Raw genomic sequence first — 17719 nt, forward strand, 5'->3', positions numbered from 1 at the left:
AGGGGATCTTTGGATAATAATGCTGTTCGGACCTAAAGTTTACCTATACACGGATTAAGCATAAAGCCATAATATTTTATTATGCCATTGAAGGGGGGGGAGATAATACCGATTTAAGAGTAGTTCACTACTGCAATAAAAAAAAGAGAATTCTAGTTAACGGTTCCAATTTATTCTGAATTTTGCAGCCTGTGAATAGAAATCCACTTTTTCTTCTTTTTCATCTCAATAGAAAGAAATGGGAAGTTTTATTGTGTTAACAATGTATGTTTTAAGATAGAATCTATCGAGGAGAATAATAGAAACTGGATCAAAAAAAGCAGGAATAGATTTTTTGAAAAAGATTGGAAAAAAGTAAGTAGAATTATATTCAAAATAAAAGGGGCTTTTCGTAAGAAAACGTGGATGAATACTTGCTGTTTTCTAGATTTTTGATCGGATTTTTTGGCGGCATGGCCAAGCGGTAAGGCAGGGGACTGCAAATCCTTTATCCCCAGTTCAAATCTGGGTGCCGCCTGATCAATAAAATACTTAGGTTTTTTTTATAGTGCTGATCGAATTCGATAAATTTTTACTTCGCATAAGTTCGGGCAAGAGAGTAACTGGGCCTGCCGATACTGGGTTTAGAGAAACCATACCATAGTTCTATCCTCAAACTAGGGTTAGGGTTTGTTTTGACGGTAGTGGCCAAAATGGTTATCAATAGGGGTGAGGTAGTGTTTCCTTATTCTTTTATTATATGAATTTGAATTGGTTCTTAATTGAGATTCGATTTGATAATTTTAAAATACGAGGATAAGATGTCAGAAATCTTGGTATCCAAAGAAAGGTCCCTAAGGGGCATTCTTTTTTTTTTTCAATCTAAGATTCAAGAAGGGACTCCACGAAAGAATATCAAGACTTACTAATTATTATACATTTTTTTATCGTACATCTTATGTTACCTACATACACTAAAGTAAGGACTACTTAATTCTAACGAGAATCAGATTAAATAGGTCGATCAAAAATCAATTTAGGAGTTGTATTATGGATAAAATCTCTTCATTCTTTCATAGAATGATACAAAGCAAGGCTGCAGGGTTTAGGTCAAAAATAAACATTAGGTAAGGTAGGTATCCAATAAATATTTATCTATCGATAATTTTATGGTATATTCGGGCGTCCTTTGCTTAAAAAAAAAAAAAAGAGTAACAAAAGGAATAAAAAATCTTCCTATTCCCGCTTCTTCTATTCAGGACATCATTCCCGTACTCTTTCTTTTTTAAGGAAAAAAGGGCTATAGTATCTCGTATTTTTAATGCTCTCTAATTCTACCAGAATTCCTATAAGAATTTGTTAGGAGTAAATTCCTTGAACTGATTGATCCATGGCCTTAGGGCGGAATCCCTTTTTGACTCTGTACCCTTGATTCCACTATGATTATTGATCAATAGTAGAATAATCCCTTCATAGAAATAGGAGACATAATTTAGATGGATATAGTAAGTCTCGCTTGGGCTGCTTTAATGGTAGTCTTTACATTTTCTCTTTCACTAGTAGTATGGGGAAGGAGTGGACTCTAGGGATACTACTAATTGATTAAGTAATCAAATTGTTGTATCAATTCTTTTCTTTAATGGATCATTTTGCATTAATCATTTTGTCAAACGTTATTCTTTAATCTTTTTCTTTAGTTTTGTTTCACTCCTGTAAGAAACTCTTGTATTGTAAGTTGTAATGTAAGAAAGAGCCATTATACCAATTCAGAATTTCTACTAGAAATGACGAATGGTTAAAAAAAGTTCTATACATAAGAAAATTAGACTTTCTTCCACGGAACTATTCACGGCATATCACACATTTTCCATTTCCTTTTACTTTTTACTATAGTCTATTCTTCATATTATTTTTCTTTCCTTCCATGGATTCTTTGGTCAAGAATTGTCTTAGATTTTTTTATTTTGACCTGATTGAAATTAAGTGGATGCAATGAAAAAAGAAATTGAATTAGACTACTTAACTATTTCAATCTACTAATCTATTCTATGTAGATTCAAAGATAATATAATAGAAAGAATCTAAAGTGTCGTAGAAAAAACTATATGTAGTTCTTTCTACCACACTTTAAGATTCCAACCAGATCCTTTCATTTAAGACTTGGATTTTTTTTATTTAATCCCTTTTTAATTTCTTCAATGATTAATTGGAATTCCAATTAATTATTTTGGCTGACTGTTTTTACATAAATAATAAGTAAAAAAGAAGTAGGAACTAGAATGAACAGTGCAGTAGCAATAAATGCGAGAATATTGACTTCCATAACCTCTTTATTTTTTATTTTCACAATAACTCGGGATGTAATCCCATGGAGAGGAAAAAGGGGTATCTTGTAAATTCAAGGGTAGGGCTTGCATTCTGATAATACTGAATCAATTCAATATTATGAATATCGGATCTATCAAATCAATTCATGGATGAGAGTTATATTTCACGGATGAGAGTTATATAGTATAACATAGGAAGATCCTCTATCCACACTAAGACCAAAATGGGTTTTTTGATTGGATTAGGAATTCCCTCTTTTTTAATCCTTTTCTACTTTTTCTTTTCTATATCTCTAACCCACGAGCTTTCTTAATCTTATACTTTCTTAATCTTATACAATTTCCCTTCCTTTTTCTTATAGTTATACATACAATTATGTATGTATTATATGACCAACTTTCACTTTCTATGGGTCACATAGACATCCAAATAAGCAGTAGAAGTGAGATGGGGAAAAGAGGTCTGAAATAAAAAGGGAATACGATTTATGTATGGATTCCGGTAAAATACCGGTACTCTATTCCATAAGAGTGGAATAGGAAATTAAGATGAGGATGGTATCATCATAAAGAAAGATAGAGTAATATAATATCCTAAATTCTACTAATCCACATATCGTATGTGTGTCTTTCTTTATCGATTGGGAGTAGTGAAAAAAAAATTCCTATATGCCCTCCCTCCCTCTTTAATGAGAGATGCAAAATAAAAAAGTGAAGTAAGGGTGCCCTGTGGGTATTTGATCTTGCTCCCTGCCCCTTTTTTTCATGGAAAAAGGAAATATCAATTTCTCCATTCATTGAACCCTAGTTCGGGACTGACGGGGCTCGAACCCGCAGCTTCCGCCTTGACAGGGCGGTGCTCTGACCAATTGAACTACAATCCCCGCGGGGTGTATGGCATACCCATTCTTAAATAGAACCATAAGAAGATTCGATTCGTCTTTCGTACTCTAAGAAATAGACGAATCATATACTACATACCCACATATTATATTATACGTGGGTATAGTGAGAGTGACATAACTAGTATGTCGTGATTTTTTATCACTAAAAATGGATAATAATCCAGCCTTCAATAAGAAAAACTCTTTTGTTTGTAAGAAAGGAATGAGAGAGATATGGATTAGAAAAAAAAATTTCCCTTTTTTCTTTATCTTTTATTTCTATAGATCAGACATTTTATTTTATGGAAGAAAAACAAAAGGATTTAGTTCATACTCACGAAGCCCTAGATTTTTGGTTTGGGCCGAGCTGGATTTGAACCAGCGTAGACATTGTCAACGAATTTACAGTCCGTCCCCATTAACCACTCGGGCATCGACCCAGGAAGAATTTATTCTAGGGTTTTTGCTAATCTATGATTAACCTCCTTTCATAATACTCCCTACCCCCAGGGGAAGTCGAATCCCCGCTGCCTCCTTGAAAGAGAGATGTCCTGAACCACTAGACGATAGGGGCATCACTAGACGATAGGGCCATATACAACCGCTCGTGATTATACTATAATCATAGTATGAGCAGTTTTTTGGAATTGTCAATATACTCGAAAAGTATAAATAGATCCAAAGCAAAGAGTTTTTCCAACTTTTCTGTTATGTTTTCATCTAGGATTTTTTTTAGTTGATCGTTATAGATTAATTCTCCGTGCTTCATTTAGTGTTCATACCAAAAATGCATCCATCCCGCACTAAGTCATAAAATTCTCTAAAAATATAGAGAAAGTTTCAAAAACAAAGAAAAAAAGTGAATCAATTTAGTAGAAAAGTACTCTATCAGATTCGAACCAACGACTTACGTCTTAGCACGAGATTACTCTACCACTAATTTAAAAAGCCCTTTATCGGATTTGAACCGATGACTTATGCCTTACCATGGCATTACTCTACCACTGAGTTAAAAGGGCTTTTTATTTAATTCAAAAATTAGCCACTTGGATTTCCCATTATGGGTCTACTGCATAATGTACATATTATATATATAATATATAGAGATAGAGAGAGAGACATTATGTAGAGATTGTATATGTATATATCGATATCTTGAGAGCTCAAAATAAAATTAATAAAAAAAAACATACCCTACATAACATATCCAACTCTTCTTGGTTCAGGGTTTTCCGTTTCCGAAGACTAGTAAAATAGGCGGATTCTGGAACCCCAAGGATTCAACGGTATATGGATATGGAAAATATAAGATTTCCGATCCTAGCGGGAAAAGGCGGGGAACAGATACCCAATAGGATATAGGATCCTTGGGAGGAACTTTTGGTAATGGCCTTGATCCTCTATGCTATTTTTTATGTGTTCTTAGTTCTATTGAACTTTTTGCATTCTTTTAAACAAGAATCTAATAAACTAGAATTGAGTCAGTGGAAAAAAGGAGAGAGAGGAAAGTGTTAAATGGAGAGAGTCGACTAATCAGAGACTTTTAGGATCTTCTTTACATCAGGTAAATCTGTCGGCCCTGTCCGTTTTTTTCTTTAAGTTACGACTCTTTGCTGCTTACTTCTATCAAGCCATAGGGAAAGTCTATGATGAATTTGGAAAACTCATCTCACTCTTACTCTATGGCTCGGACTTAATGGGGGAAGAAAACATCTTCCATAATTTCTTTTTTGTTCAATTCTGGACAAAAAAGAAAAGGAAAAAAGGAATTTATAGGGACAGTGTTACCCCCTATATCCCCTAGTTTATATTGTAGGAATAATAAAACAATTTAGCAGTCTGACACACTTACGTCCTTGCAAAGTAAATAATTATTATTGTAGTCGTAACCGTAGAATAGGATCCTAATCAAAATAAATACATTTGGTTCAGGCGCTATTAGCATGGTAAGAAAAGATTTTTTTTACAGACCAGAGGGGCTATCTAAATCCTAAAGTAAAGGCGAGCGATCGAAGTAGAAGTACCAACGGCTCAGTGTCATGAACCTTCTCCATCTGATTCAATAAGGGGGAATTAGCCTTCTTGTCAAATGGCTATCCATGACAAAGGGTACCATTTATACCATAATCTACAATGTAGCGGGTATAGTTTAGTGGTAAAAGTGTGATTCGTTCTATTAATAACTGAATTTGAAATGATATACTTAAGGCATCCTTAAGTTTTTTATTTTTATATTCCGATGAAAACTTTAGTTCTTATAAAGGATTAAATCCTTTTCCTCTCAATAGCATATTGAGGAAGAATATACATTCTGGCGATTTGTATCCAAAGACTAATTTAAATTGCATCCAAAATAAAAATAGGATTATGAGTACAGAGTCGCGAAGCATAATTTTGCATTGGATTAAGTATTCCAATTTTGAAAATATGAGTAAAGGATCTATGGATGAAGATACAAAAAAGTTGATTTCCAATCGTAACTAAATCTTCTTAAAATAAGGAATAAGGAAGCCAAATAGCTAAAAAACGATAGTTTTGGTTTACTAGAACCATCCGCATATTGTTTCAGCTCGGTGGAAACCCAATTCTTTTCCTCAGGATCTCTTGAATGAAATTAGGGAACGAAGTAAGTAGATTAGATGAATTTAGATAGAATTTCTATCTCCTACTCTATAAGGATCATCTAGAAAGCGGAGAGCTTTGGTTCCATTCAAATAGAAAAGCTGACATAGATGTTAAGTGGTGAGAATATCCATAAAGGAGCCGAATGAAATCAAAATTTCATGTTCGGTTTTGAATTAGAGACGTTAAAAATAATCAACCAACGTCGACTATAACCCCTAGCCTTCCAAGCTAACGATGCGGGTTCGATTCCCGCTACCCGCTCCATTCTGTATAAAAGGAGTATTCTATTTGTCTAGACATGTTAGAGGCTTGTATTCAAGCCTTTTTTGTCCACCAGTTTCTGGTACTCCAGAGCGGAGTAGAGCAGTTTGGTAGCTCACGAGGCTCATAACCTTGAGGTCACGGGTTCGATTCCCGTCTCCGCACTTAGCAGTCTGTATAAAAGGACTATTCTATTTCTCTAGATATGTATGGTAGAGGGGCGTATCCAACCCTTTTTTATTCATTAGTTCCCGGCCCTAGAGGGCAAAATTGAGCAGTTTGCGAAGTCACTTGCCTTCAAAAAAAGAAGGCGCAAGGCCTCTCCCTACCCTGCAGAAAATAAAAATGAAACGAAAGGGACAGTCTACCTCTCCCTTCCCTTTAAAAAAAGTTTGCCCGTTGTTTGTCTCAGTTAATACCCAATTTTTGGAGCTCTGTTGGCGAGTTCTATTTCTGCCTCTGGAGCGCCCTCTTTTTTTGAGTGGGATGCAAAGGAAGGGTAAGATAGTAAGGGATACGGCACTAGACTAACACCTAATTAATACTTAATTTAATATAAGTAGTTAAACAGTTAACTAGACTAAACTTTTTATCATAGTACTTTGATAAATTAAGCGGGCGAGCGGCGGGAATCGAACCCGTATCTTCTCCTTGGCAAGGAGATATTTTACCATTGAACTACGCTCGCTACGGTATATATTTTATAGCGTATATCCGCCTGGGTCGACCTTCTATGTCTGGGTCGACCGTTTCATTTCATTTTCTATTATATTAGAGTTTTCCTTTTTTTATTATCTGTCAATGAATATTCTAATGGGAATGGAATTTCATAATACTGAAAGAGAAGAGCTAGCAATTCGGAACGCAAATTGCGTTTTAATACGTCTCACTATTCTAATTTTTTAGAAGAAATGGCCTTTATTATTTCTTTTTTATGGGGTTAATAAATATTAACCAAATTTCATTTAAGAAATGAGAGAATTCAGAATAGCTACGAGAAAGACTAGTCCAATCCATAATGATGTACCGGAAAATACAACATTTTTATTATTTGACCAACCATCAGGAGAAGCAAATACAAGGGGTACACTAATTACTAAGACTGAGGAAGTCGCAATTAATGCAAAAACAGCTAATTGGAAAGCAATAGTCATATTTCTAATCCTCCAAGCTACCATCAAATAAAGTTGACTACATATTTGATCCCTCACTTAAACCAAAATTGTAAAAAAATACAAGAAGTAGGAGGGGTTTAATCATGAATCCATTGATTCTTCTCTTTAATTCAAATTTATTACTTAAACCGCTTTTTTATTTGGATATGGGGGTGAGAAGAGATTATTTACTCTTTATTTCACAAGCGGGTATAGCGGATCCTGTATCCGTGTATACAGTATACAGAGATATATCGAAAAGGAACTTGTATCTGATATCTTTCTAGAGGCTAATAAATCTTTTTATTTTTTATATGGCTATGTTCTATTTGTAGGAGTAAAATAAGGATTAGGCTGTGGAGAGATGGCTGAGTGGTTGATAGCTCCGGTCTTGAAAACCGGTATAGTTCTAGGAACTATCGAGGGTTCGAATCCCTCTCTCTCCTTTTGCTTATTGAATACGTTTGTTTCTTTCATTTTTATTTATTTTTTTTTTCTGTCCCTTATCTTTCTTTCATAAAAAGGAATGAATGGCTCGGCTAGATGGAATAACCGAGCCAGAACAGAAAAAAAGTAGAACAGGTATAAATAAGAAAATCTTAGTTAAGAGGGTTCATGTAAAGAACAGGTTCCAAATCACGATCGATTCCCTTTTCAAAACCTGCTGCAGCAGCTCGGGCTCTTCCTGCATGCCATAAATGGCCCACAAAAAAGAAGAATCCTAGAACAAAATGAGAAGTTGATAACCAACTTCTAGGAGAGACATAATTAACTGCATTGATCTCGGTAGCTACGCCACCCACGGAATTTAAAGAGCCTAAAGGAGCGTGGGTCATATATTCTGCTGAGCGTCGTTCTTGCCAAGGTTGTATGTCTTTTTTCAACCTACTCAAGTCCAAACCGTTGGGGCCCCTTAGAGGTTCTAACCATGGAGCACGAAGGTCCCAAAAACGCATAGTTTCCCCTCCAAAGATAACCTCCCCAGTTGGGGAACGCATTAGATATTTACCTAAACCTGTGGGTCCTTGAGCGGATCCCACATTAGCTCCAAGACGCTGGTCTCTAACTAGAAAAGTAAATGCTTGAGCTTGAGAAGCTTCTGGCCCGGTGGGTCCATAAAACTCACTCGGATAAGCTGTATTATTGAACCATACAAAACAACAAGCGATAAAACCAAAGACAGATAAAGCAGCTAAACTATAAGACAAGTAAGCTTCTCCAGACCATACAAATGCACGGCGAGCCCATGCGAAGGGTTTGGTTAAAATATGCCAAATTCCGCCAAATACACAAATAAAACCCAACCATACATGCCCACCAATTATATCTTCTAAATCATCTACACTAACAATCCACCCTTCTCCACCAAAAGGAGATTTTAGTAAATAACCAAATATAACACTGGGACTAAGGGTCAAATTGGTAATTTTTCTTACATCTCCCCCCCCAGGGGCCCAGGTATCATATACACCGCCAAAATAAAGAGCCTTGAGTACTAGAAGAAAAGCACCTAGACCTAACAAAATTAAGTGAATACCCAAAATTGTAGTCATTTTATTTCTATCTTTCCAGACATAACCAAAGAATGGAAAAGATTCCTCAAGAGTCTCGGGTCCCAGAAGCGCGTGATAAATGCCACCGAAGCCTAAGACTGCGGAGGAAATTAGGTGAAGTACGCCAGATACAAAGTACGGAAAAGTATCTAGAACTTCCCCCCCTGGCCCTACTCCCCAACCTAGAGTAGCTAAGTGTGGAAGTAAAATCAACCCTTGTTCATACATGGGCTTTTCTGGTACGAAATGGGCCACTTCAAATAGGTTCATTGCTCCGGCCCAGAATACGATTAATCCGGCATGAGCTACATGAGCTCCAAGCAGTTTACCGGACAAATTGATAAGTCTGGCATTCCCAGCCCACCAAGCAAAGCCGGTGGTTTCTTGGTCACGACCAGCTAAAACGAAAGTTCCATTAAAGAGCGTTTCCACGTGGTAGAACCTCCTCAGGGAATATAAGATTTTCATGAGGCTGATCCTGAGCTGCCATCCACGCACGAATACCCTCGTTTAAAAGAATATTTTTGGTGTAGAAAGTCTCAAATTCAGGATCTTCCGCTGCACGGATTTCCTGGGAAACAAAGTCATAGGCACGTAAGTTCAGAGCCAAGCCAACTACGCCAATAGCACTCATCCATAAACCGGTGACGGGTACAAATAGCATAAAGAAATGTAACCAACGTTTATTGGAAAAAGCAACACCAAAGATTTGGGACCAAAAGCGGTTAGCAGTGACCATTGAATAAGTTTCTTCAGCTTGAGTTGGGTTAAAAGCACGGAAGGTATTTGCACCATCACCGTCCTCAAATAGAGTGTTTTCTACGGTCGCTCCATGAATAGCGCATAGCAGAGCCGCACCTAATACTCCGGCAACTCCCATCATATGAAATGGGTTCAACGTCCAATTATGAAATCCTTGGAAGAAAAGGATGAATCGAAATATCGCTGCTACGCCAAAACTCGGCGCAAAGAACCAACCAGATTGCCCCAGTGGATAAATAAGGAATACAGAAACAAAAACAGCAATTGGACCAGAGAATGAGATTGCATTATAAGGCCGCAATTGAACAGACCGAGCAAGTTCAAATTGGCGTAACATGAAACCTATTAGTGCAAAAGCCCCGTGGAGAGCTACAAAAGTCCATAGACCGCCTAATTGACACCAACGAGTAAAATCTCCTTGTGCTTCGGGCCCCCATAGTAGCAACAAAGAGTGTGCTAAACTATTGGCAGGGGTAGAAACTGCTGCGGTTAAGAAATTACAACCTTCCAAATAGGAACTAGCCAATCCATGGGTATACCAAGAAGTTACAAAAGTTGTCCCTGTAAACCAACCCCCTAAAGCGAAATAAGCACAAGGAAAGAGCAATAGGCCAGACCATCCTACAAAAACGAAACGGTCCCTTCGTAACCAGTCATCCATAGTATCAAATAGATCATTTTCTTCTTTAGGAATTCTACCAAGGGCTATAGTCATAGTGATCCTCCTATTCAATTACTTCAACCATTTCCGAGCACCTCATATCACTTTCCAAGGCATATGATAGTTTTATTATCTGTGGACGATTTCTTTCTCGTTCAATGCCCTTTTTCAATGGTCTCGAAGAGAGAAATTTCCCATTTTTATCTATGGAGTCACAGTCACAACCGAGGTCGTGGTAAATCCATGAATTTGATTCGATTTGTTTTTCTTATACTATTTATTTGTTTTTCTTATACTATAGAAATAGAAATAAATTGTTTTTCTTATACTATAGAAAGAAATAAACCTTTGAATTCAGCATTATTCCAAGACTCCTATTTCAAAGTCTATCTTTTAAGGGAAAAATGCAAATAAAAGTAACCCTTCTTTTCCCATTCCCTCTCTATTGCATGGGTGGAAGAACTAAAATAATAGAGGATTCTGAAAAAAAAAAATGGACCTTCGAAATCCAATTTTATGTGTAGCGCAAAGGAGTTGCGATTTCTTCTTATTCCTATAGAACATCTAGTAACAAGAATATGAAATCGTAAATAGCGAAAAATTCTTGTCTTGCGCGGTCTAAGTCTAAGGAAATAAAAAAAATTCGCTTATACAATTTCATCTACATCGAATTTATATATCAGAATAGCGGATAGAGGCATCATTAAAGGAGTCAGGTCTACTTACTTTATGCTTCTTTCCAATTTTATGGTGGATTTGATAAGAACCCTTTTTGCTTTCTTGATAAATAATCGACAAAAAAAGCGTTTTTTTTATATAACCTGCTTGTTTTATTATAATTATAACAAGTCCTATATGGAAATGCCCGCTAAAGAGAAAATCTATTTGATTGTCTCTCGGCCAATATCGATTTTTAGAAAGAAAAAACAAGAATTTTCTTCTTTTTTTATTAACATTAAGAAAAAAGAATATAATTAAAATGGAATTGGCAATATAATTTTTATAGACTTTTGAAAGAAAAAAAAGGGGTTTTTTGCAACCGTTATTTCTTATTTCTTGCCTATATCATATCACGGAAACCTTTCGCTTTGGAACGTGGAGAGATGGCTGAGTGGACTAAAGCGGCGGATTGCTAATCCGTTGTACAATTTTTTTGTACCGAGGGTTCGAATCCCTCTCTTTCCGCTCCCTTGGATCATTTGGGACTTTCGAATTGGAAAGAATTCTGACCCCCGGATTTTCTCATAGATAAATGTACGAAACAAATCCAATAAGAAAAAAAAAAACTGAATTTTTACTCCTCGCGTCCAGGATTCCGTCCTGGGTCATTAGATAAGAATCCAAAGATAAAGAGTGAAACAAAGAATATCACTACTGTATAAACAAAAAGTTTGAGAGTAAGCATTACATAATCTCCAAGATTTTTTTTTAAGGAATAGATTACCAGTTTTTCCTTACCACACGGATCCACTAGGATGGTTTTTTTTTATACCTAAAAATGCAAAAAAGAATTCTTGAAAAAAATTGCAAGAATTCTTTTATAATAAGCACTCTTATCAATAGCAAAAATAGGGTTAGGTGGTTAGGTATTGTGTAGGTACCTTTAGGTACCTGCTCAACCTAGGTGCAGGGGAGTAGAAAGGCTGATCCAAATTTATTGCTGTAGCTACCCATTCAATGTAGAAGAATTTAAATTTTAGAATCGAAGGTTCATAATATAAAAATATAAAACTTCTCGGCTTTTACCCATTTTAAAATTTTTTTGGAATGAACACATCATTCAATTTGGCATACAGAGTACTAAAGATTTCATCGAAAACTTACAGCAGCTTGCCAAACAAAGGCTAATAGAAAAAAGAATAGAGGTATAACAGGCATAATATCCACGATTGGATTGAAAATAGCATAAGCTTCGGGTAATTTGGCAAAGAAAAAACTAGTAGGATAAAGAACAGAATTAAAACAGATACAGGTTAAACTAAGTATATTAGGCATAACAAGCATTTCATTCTTGTAGAGTAAATAATTGGATTTTTCTTGAGTTATTTTTTTAAGGGAAAGAAGGAAAAGGCAGATTCAAAATCTTTTTTCTTCGGACTTTCCCAAACACAAAATACCTCCTTGTATTCGCACTCTCAAATGAGAGTGGAATAAATTCGACTTTCATATAATATCTTAATAGAATTCCATGTAATGATCAATGCATTTTTTTGATTCTATATTATCCGCATGTGTAGAATACTAGCAAGAGAATATCCCTCCTTTTTTATGTAATTGAAATGGTATTGACGAATAACAAATAAACATACTAGTGTTTATTAGTGTCGCATAAAACCCGAAATGGGGCGTGGCCAAGTGGTAAGGCAGCGGGTTTTGGTCCCGTTACTCGGAGGTTCGAATCCTTCCGTCCCAGATTGTTTCTGATGAAACAAACGGTGAAATCATATAGTATTCCGTACGAGACAAAAGTTTATTAAAGAGAATAATGATATCTTATTCTTTCTCAGAAAACATAATAAAGTCTTAAGTCCAGTCAAATTGACTATCTTTATTTTCATGAAAAAATGGGATCTATCAAGCACATTCAGGATATGCCTCTACTATAAAATCACTTAGTCATATTTTTTTCTTCCTTTTGGTATTCGAGTTGAAGAAGTACGAGAATTCTATAACTACCAAAAACTTTCAATCTTTTCATTGGAATAGTTTATTTAGTTATTATAGTTAATTGTTTTTGGTACTGAAAAAATATATTACTACTAGAATTCTAATTCTAGTAATTAAATTAATTAAACTTTTTTGGAGGTTGATAGTTTATTTATTGAGGAAGAGTCAATCCTTCTTTTCTCACTTCAAGATTGATCATCTCGAGCCATCCGTTGAGGGTGGAAATTTAAGAATAAATAAGTTTTAAGCAAACTTGTTTAGTCGTCTTTTTCAAACTATGTTTCATTCATATGATAGAATTTTAATATGGGTTTAAATAAATTGGATCTTGGCGGAGGCTTCCCGGATAAATACTTACTTTCTTTTATCCATATTGCTCCATAGATAGCAAGTTTTAATTAGTATAAAAAAACTAAACCAATGACTATTCATGATTCCATCCATATTGGATCAATTCTCTATACCACTTTGCAATGAAAAGAGGAATGTTTGTTATGGTAAAACTTCGTTTAAAACGATGTGGTAGAAAGCAACGTGCGACTTGAAGGACATGATCGATTGTGGATTTTGCTATCCATCATTTTCCATAGTAATGAAAATGCTCTTGGCTCGACATAGCCTGTTCTATTCGTTCCGAACCAAATTTGCGCTGGGTTTAAGTAACATAGTACACGATGGAGCTCGAGAGGACAGAATTTTTTTTATCAAGGGAAAGAATCTAGGGTTAGTGAAAACTAATAAATTAGGCCAACTTTGTCAGTCTATCCTTAATATAGAAATAAATCGAAAGGTTAAAATAAGAAGAAAGTCCAATAAAAGTATATCAGAATCAATCCCTCTTATTAGATTTCTATAGAAGAGATAAATGCTTTATCGAAGGAAATAAGAAAAAAGGGTATGTTGCTACTCTTTTGAAAGAAAAAAATAGGAATTCCCGAAGTAATGTCTAAACCCAAGGATTTCACAAATCAAAGATAAAGGATTCCAGAACAAGTAAACACAATTTTCAATTGTCTCAACAACAGAGTTGGATTAGAATAAGGAATAAAAGTCAATTCGTTCGAAATGAGACAAAGAAAAGAGTTTAAAGACGACTCAAAAATTTTGGAAGGATTTTGCCTTCGAAGTTTGTCAGGCAAAATTAGCCCACTTGAGTCATGAGTATAAATGAAATTTGTTTTTTCTGTAAGGAAATTAATGCACGTCATAGTCTAATTTCTATTATTATCGACAGAAATTCGAATCATTTTCTCGAGCCGTATGAGGAGAAAACCTCATATACGTTTCTAGGGGGGGGCGTTGTTTATCTACATCTATCCCAATAAGCTGTCTATCGAATCGTTGCAATTGATGTTCGATCTCGAAGAGAAGGAAGAGATCTTCAAAAAGTAGGTTTTTATGATCCGATAAAGAATCAAACTTGTTTAAATGTTCCAGCTATTCTCTATTTCCTTGAAAAGGGTGCTCAACCAACAAGAACTGTTTATGATATTTTAAGGAAGGCAGAATTCTTTAAAGAAAAAGAAAGAACTTTGAGTTAATTGAAGAACTAAATGAATCAAAAAATAGGATAGGAGAAGATTATTAGTATTCCTAGTTGTCTAATTATTTAGACACAATTTACCTCTTTTTTAATCCTATTTGGATTTATATTATATCGTGCCAATCCAACATAAGCCCCTATTTTATTTACTTTTTCTATCTAATTTGTTTTCTTACCATTGTATTTCCATTGACAAAGGTCTATTGAACAAATAGAATTTGTAGATAGATGGGTCTCTTTATCCTCACTCCATATTCAATTTTTCCGCCTACACTTCGCTCAAATGATAAGGGTGTTCCTCTTGCATGTATTCTCATACAATATAATATATATTTTTTATAATATATATTTTTTGTTAATAAAAATCGCTAAAAATAAGGAGAATTTGGCCATCGTGATTAGGGTCGCTCTTTTTTTAACTTTACTTTAGTGGAATTTCACCGGACCTGTTCGTTTTGGCATTTGAGTGTTTTTCATGGTCGATAAAAAAAATCTTTTGATGTCTTGCTAGTTCAATGTTTTGACAGAAGCGCGCGGTGTAATTCCATTGATTTTTGGATTTCGATCGTATCTAAGATCCTTTTTTTATCTGGGTTGCTAACTCAATGGTAGAGTACTCGGCTTTTAAGTGCGACTATGATCTTTTACACATTTGGATGAAACAACAAATTCGTCCAGACTCTTGGTAGAGTCTAGAAGACCACGACTGATCCTCAAAGGTAATGAATGGAAAAAATAGCATGTCGTAATAAAATCAATCTTTTTTGAATGGAATCCAAAATTACGATTTTCTGGGTCTAATGAATAAATGGATAGAGCCTGGCTCCAATTCTGGTAAAATAAAAAGCAACGAGCTGAACTTCCTAATTGGAATGATTCCCCGCTCTAATTAGACGTTAAAAATAGATTAGTGCCGGATGCGGGGAAAGGTTGGGTTTTCCTATGAGTGGACCCTTTATTTTTTCTTTTTTTTTTTAGAAATCCTAATTATTCTTGATTATGGATTGAATAAGGGATGTTATGGATTGAATGTGTAAAAGAAGCAGTATATTGATAAAGAGGCTGTATTCCAAAGTCAAAAGAGCGATTGGCCTGCAAAAATAAAAAACTTGTTCTGTTCTTTTTTTTTAATTAGAACAAACATAAACTAATTGGGTAGAAAAGGAGCAGAAAAAGATCTGTGGATTAGACTCCCTTTCTTTCCAGGGTTTGTATTAAAAATGCAACACCCTGTTCTGACCATATTGCACTATGTATCATCATTCGATAAACCGAGAAATGCTTCTTCTCTCTGATTCAAGTAGAAATACAAATGGAAAAATTCGAAGGGTATTCAGAAAAACATAAATCTCGTCAACAATACTTTGTCTACCCACTTCTCTTTCAGGAATATATTTATGCATTTGCCCACCATTATGGATTAAATGGTTCTGAACCTGTGGAAATAGTTGTTAGTTGTAATAACAAGAAATTTAGTTCACTACTTGTGAAACGTTTAATTATTCGAATGTATCAGCAGAATTTTTTGGATAACTCGGTTAATCATCCTAACCAAGATCGATTATTGGATTACAAAAATTATTTTTATTCTGAGTTTTATTCTCAGATTCTATCTGAAGGGTTTGCGATCGTTGTGGAAATCCCATTCTCGCTACGGGAATTTTTTTGTCTGAAAGAAAAAGAAATACCAAAGTTTCAGAATTTACGCTCTATTCATTCAATATTTCCCTTTTTAGAAGACAAATTTTTGCATTTGGATTATCTATCACATATAGAAATACCCTATCCTATCCATTTGGAAATCCTGGTTCAACTCCTTCAATACCGTATCCAAGATGTTCCATCTTTGCATTTATTGCGATTCTTTCTCAACTATTATTCGAATTGGAATAGTTTTATTACTTCAATGAAATCCATTTTTTTTTTTCAAAAAGAAAATAAAAGACTATTTCAATTCCTATATAACTCTTATGTATCAGAATATGAATTTTTTTTGTTGTTTCTTCGTAAACAATCTTCTTGCTTACCATTAGCATCTTCTGGAACTTTTCTGGAACGAATCCACTTTTCTAGGAAGATGGAACATTTTGGGATAATGTACCCTGGTTTTTCTCGGAAAACCCTATGGTTCTTTATGGATCCTCTTATGCATTATGTTCGATATCAAGGAAAGGCAATTCTTGCATCAAAAGGCACTTTTTTTTTGAAGAAGAAATGGAAATGCTACCTTATCAATTTCTGGCAATATTATTTCTGTTTTTGGACTCAGCCGCGAAGAATCCATATAAACCAATTAGCAAACTCTTGCTTCGATTTTATGGGGTACCTTTCAAGTGTACAAAAAAGTTCTTTGTTAGTAAGGAATCAAATGCTGGAGAATTCATTTCTAATAGATACTCGAATGAAAAAATTCGATACCATAGTCCCCGCTACTCTCCTCATAGGATACTTATCAAAAGCTCAATTTTGTACTGGATCGGGGCATCCTATTAGTAAACCCATTTGGACAGATTTATCAGATTGGGATATTCTTGATCGATTTGGTCGGATATGTAGAAATCTTTTTCATTATCATAGTGGATCTTCGAAAAAACGGACTTTGTATCGACTAAAGTATATACTTCGACTTTCATGTGCTAGAACTTTAGCTCGTAAACATAAAAGCACGGTACGAACTTTTATGCAACGATTGGGTTCGGCATTTTTAGAAGAATTTTTTATGGAAGAAGAGCAAGTTTTTTCTTTGATGTTCACCAAAACAACTCTTTTTTCTTTCTGTGGATCACACACTGAGCGTATTTGGTATTTGGATATTATACGTATCAATGACCTGGTCAACCCTCTTAATTAATCATTAGACGAAATTAAGAAACAGGAAAGGGTTGATAAATGATCAAGAAAAAACTTTTCTATTTTTCATTCTGAAATGTTCTTTTTATTATAATAAAGAGTAGGTGAATCAACTTACTAATTAAAAAAATTAGTAGAACTTCCTCTTTGGAATAGAAATTGGCTATTTCTACATAGGGAAAGTCGTGTGCAATGAAAAATGCAAGCACGATTTGGGGAGGGATTTTTCTCTATTGTAACAAGGAAGAATTATCTACTCCATCCGACTAGTTCCGGGTTCGAGTCCCGGGCAACCCATATAGAAAAGACCCATCAAAGTTTTTCACTTTGACTCACTTCATTTACAAATACAAAATTATTGGTTTGGTTAATTTAGTTATATGGATAGCTAATCTTTGGGCTGACTTGGTTGACATTGGTATATAGTCTATGTTATACTGTTAAATAACAAGC

At 35.0% G+C, this 17719-nt stretch overlaps 4 non-coding genes across 4 annotated transcripts; all 4 read right to left on the reverse strand.

The window, feature by feature from the left end:
- Window positions 1-3116: 3116 nt before the first annotated feature.
- TRNAD-GUC (transfer RNA aspartic acid (anticodon GUC)) lies at window positions 3117-3190 on the reverse strand. The gene has a single exon. It is a non-coding gene; the product is annotated as a tRNA-Asp (tRNA).
- A 358-nt stretch (window positions 3191-3548) lies between these two features.
- Window positions 3549-3630, reverse strand: TRNAY-GUA (transfer RNA tyrosine (anticodon GUA)). Its single transcript has one exon. It is a non-coding gene; the product is annotated as a tRNA-Tyr (tRNA).
- Window positions 3631-4137: 507 nt separating this feature from the next.
- Window positions 4138-4209, reverse strand: TRNAT-GGU (transfer RNA threonine (anticodon GGU)). Its single transcript has one exon. It is a non-coding gene; the product is annotated as a tRNA-Thr (tRNA).
- A 2484-nt stretch (window positions 4210-6693) lies between these two features.
- On the reverse strand, window positions 6694-6764 carry TRNAG-GCC (transfer RNA glycine (anticodon GCC)). Its single transcript has one exon. It is a non-coding gene; the product is annotated as a tRNA-Gly (tRNA).
- Window positions 6765-17719: the final 10955 nt, after the last annotated feature.

The sequence above is a fragment of the Triticum urartu genome, unplaced genomic scaffold (assembly GCF_056163025.1).
Source record: "Triticum urartu cultivar PI428250 unplaced genomic scaffold, HENAU_Tu73 scaffold2, whole genome shotgun sequence".
NCBI classification, from domain to species: domain Eukaryota; kingdom Viridiplantae; phylum Streptophyta; class Magnoliopsida; order Poales; family Poaceae; genus Triticum; species Triticum urartu.